Genomic DNA, 3,814 nt, shown 5'->3' with positions numbered 1-3,814 from the left:
ATGTATATGTTCAAGGCATTATGCTGTACCAATTGAGACAAATGTCAATCAAAGGGAGGGATCTAAAACTAGTTGAATTTCATCACTGAGGATCTCAAACCAAAACACCGTCATTTTTTTAAATTCGTGAATTCTTACTTAGTCGAATAGAAGGCTTCCTATGTAATCCTTATCAGAGAATATGCTTAATGCCCCTGTTCATCACTAATAAGCTATTCCTGCTGGAAAACAGAATGTCATTTTTCTCACCATTATCATCAACAACAACAAACTCCTACAGATGCAAGGCATCATAGTGGCAAAATCCAAATATACAAGAGGGGCTGGGGGAGGGTCTGAATAAGGAGGGGCAGCACAAGGGCTTCCCTGTGGTGTTGGCCTTGCTCTGTATCCTGCCTGTCACAAGGGGTACAAGAATCTATGCATCCCCCAACATGACCAAGTTTTTGGTCAACAGTGCGATAGATGAGGGAAAGATCTGTCTCATCTTAGAAAGTTACAGAAGTATTATCAAAGTAGTCCATTAAAAACATTGATATGACAGTGACTTATCAACATTCAACCACCCTCATGAACAAAGTCTTCCATTTAGTTTACCATAGAAAACTTTCGTTTTGGATTCTCATTTAAAAATTTATACTAGACATTAAACGCAAAATAGAATATGATTCAGAGAGATTTATTGTACATCCTGGTTACATGTGAGAAATTCAATATTTATTTATTCACTAATTCTTACTGTGAATAAAGAACTTCATGAATAAAAAAAGAATCTATGTATATGTACAGACTCATAGAACTGTAACCAATAACAAGTGAAATGTACAGTATGTCATATTTTTGGATGTTTATTTTTAACGCATAAGAGGAATGCAGAGGCAGATTTACCATGCAGCTGACAAAGCTTAAGCTTCAGGGCCCCTGTCTAGTGCAGCCCCTTCCAAGGCTTCGTACCTATTCTGTACTCTTTTTCATTAAGAGGGATTCACCCTTGGGAGGTAATCTAAAGTAACTAGACTTATTTCCATAAGTCAAATATCAGGAAATGTAAATAGCAGTATGAGGCAGCAATGCTGAATGCTAGGAATTCAGAAGAAGAGTGATGACTGTGGACTGGGGAGCGTGGAGGGATGTGGGCTGGGTCTCTGTAATAGAGTCTGACTCCATCTTTGATGTATGACAGCTGAGAGCTTACAACCGCCATCACTTCCAGATCCCCACTGCCCCACATCTGGGCAAGCTGATAAGAAAGTTGGATTGCTCCCTCCTTTGGTGCTGACAGTAAGTTGAAACCACACAAGCCCTGGCCCACGCGGGATCCCTTGTCCTATCCCAACCCCACTCCCTAATCACAGTAAAAGCAGAGCCAGTCTTGCTCCCCATAGAAAGTTCCAGTGTATGAGTAATAAACCTTTACATACCTCTCGGTGCATGCATGACATCATCAGTCTTGACATCCAAACCGTATTTCGGGTGGGAACCAAATATTGGATGATGGGTCCATCCTGTTCTGCTTCTACAAGATAACCAAAAACAGTCTTGAAAATCTATGTAATTTACATGCCCAAAAAAGAAAAGAAGGGCATTTCAGGGACATAAAATTGCTTACATGAAGGTGGAAACGTGAAAACTGTGATTGCAGCACAGTAATTGAAACCAAAAGTTTTCATAGATGAGTCAGAAGGGTGGTGATAAAACTGGAGTGGCAGGGAGGGGTCACTGAACAGGTTAAGAAATATGGATTTTATTTTTGTACCTCAAGAAACTACCAAAGGCTGGGAGGAGCTTCAAGATGGCGGAAGAGTAAGACGGGGAGATCACCTTCCTCCCCACAGATACATCAGAAATACATCTACATGTGGAACAACTCCTACAGAACACCTACTGGACGCTGGCAGAAGACCTCAGACCTCCCAAAAGGCAAGAAACTCCCCACGTACCTGGGTAGGGAAAAAGAAAAAAGAATAAACAGAGACAAAAGAATAGGGACGGGACCTGCACCAGTGGGAGGGAGCTGTGAAGGAGGAAGGGTTTCCACACACTAGAAGCCCCTTCGTGGGCGGAGACCATGGATGGCGGAGGGGGGAGCTTCGGTGCCACAGAGGAGAGCACAGCCACAGGGGTGCGGCGGACAAAGCGGAGAGATTCCCGCACAGAGGATCGGTGCCGACCTGCACTCACCAACCCGAGAGGCTTGTCTGCTCACCCGCCGGGGCGGGCGGAGCTGGGAGCTGAGGCTCGGGCTTCGGTCGGATCACAGGGAGAGGACTGGGGTTGGCAGCGTGAACACAGCCTGAAGGGGTTAGTGCGCCATGGCTGGCCGGGAGGGAGTCCGGGGAAGAGTCTGGAGCTGCCGAAGAGGCAAGAGGCTTTTTCTTCCCTCTTTGCTTCCTGGTGCGCGAGGAGAGGGGATTAAGAGCACTGCTTAAAGGAGCTCCAGAGAAGGGTGCGAGCTGCGGCTAAAACGTGGACGCCAGAGACGGGCATGAGACGCTAAGGCTGCTGCTGCCGCCACCAGGAAGCCTCTGTGCGAGCACAGGTCACTCTCCACACCTCCCCTCCCGGGAGCCTGTACAGCCCGCCACTGCCAGGGTCCCGGGATCCAGGGACGACTTCCCCAGGAGAACGCACGGCGCGCCTCAGGCTGGTGCAACGTTACGTCGGCCTCTGCCGCTGCAGGCCCGCCCCGCACTCCGTGCCCCTCCCTCCCCGCGGCCTGAGTGAGCCAGAGCCCCCGAATCAGCTGCTCCTTTAACCCCGTCTTGTCTGAGCGAAGAACAGACGCCCTCCAGCGACCTACACGCAGAGGCGGGGCCAAATCCAAAGCTGAACCCCGAAGCTGTGCGAACAAAGAAGAGAAACGGAAATCTCTCCCAACAGCCTCAGAAGCAGCGGATTAAAGCTCCACAATCAACTTGATGTACCTGCATCTGTGGAATACCTGAATAAACAACGAATCATCCCAAATTGAGGAGGTGGACTTTGAGAGGAAGATTTATGATTTTTTTCCCCGTTTCCTCTTTTTGTGAGTGTGTATGTGTATGCTCCTGTGTGAGATTTTGTCTGTATACCTTTGCTTCCACCATTTGTCCTAGAGTTCTGTCCGTCCTTGTTTTCTTTTACCTTTAAAATTTTTTTCTTAATAATTACTTTTTAATTATTTTATTTTATCCTCTTTCTTTCTTTCTATTTGTTTTCCCTTTTATTCTGAGCCGTGTGGATGAAAGACTCATGGTGCTCAGGGCTGTGCCTCTGAGGTGGGAGAGCCAAGTTCAGGACACTGGTCCACAAGAGACCTCCCAGCTCCACATAACATCAAACGGCAAAAATCTCCCGGAGATCTCCATCTCAACACCAACACCCAGCTCCACTCAACGACCAGCAAGCTACAGTGCAGGACACCCTATTGCAAACAACTAGCAAGACAGGAATACAACCCCATCCATTAGCAGAGAGGCTGCCTAAAATCATAATAAGGCCACAGACACGGCAAAACACACCACCAGACGTGGACCTGCCCACCAGAAAGACAAGATCCAGCCTCATCCACCAGAACACAGGCACTAGTCCCCTCCACCAGGAAGCCTACACAACCCACTGAACCAACCTTAGCCACTGCGGACAGACACCAAAAACAACGGAAACTACGAACATGCAGCCTGCAAAAAGGAGACCCCAAACACAGTAAGTTAAGCAAAATGAGAAGACAGAGAAACACACAGCAGACGAAGGAGCAAGGCAAATACCCACCAGACCTAACAAATGAAGAGGAAATAGGCAGTCTACCTGAAAAAGAATTCAGAATAATGATAGT

General features: G+C 47.2%; 1 long non-coding RNA gene across 1 annotated transcript; it reads left to right on the top strand.

Moving 5' to 3' along the window:
* Positions 1-1,011: 1,011 nt before the first annotated feature.
* On the top strand, positions 1,012-2,980 carry LOC149747852 (uncharacterized). Its single transcript, XR_016395149.1, has 2 exons — positions 1,012-1,281; positions 1,763-2,980. It is a non-coding gene; the product is annotated as an uncharacterized LOC149747852 (long non-coding RNA).
* The last annotated feature ends 834 nt before the right edge of the window (positions 2,981-3,814 follow it).

The sequence above is a fragment of the Delphinapterus leucas genome, chromosome 12 (genome assembly GCF_059928025.1).
Source record: "Delphinapterus leucas isolate spDelLeu-1000000601 "Yukka" chromosome 12, BTC_Dleu_Yukka2, whole genome shotgun sequence".
Taxonomy (NCBI): Eukaryota; Metazoa; Chordata; class Mammalia; order Artiodactyla; family Monodontidae; genus Delphinapterus; species Delphinapterus leucas.
This window is presented reverse-complemented; position numbering and strand designations above follow the sequence as displayed.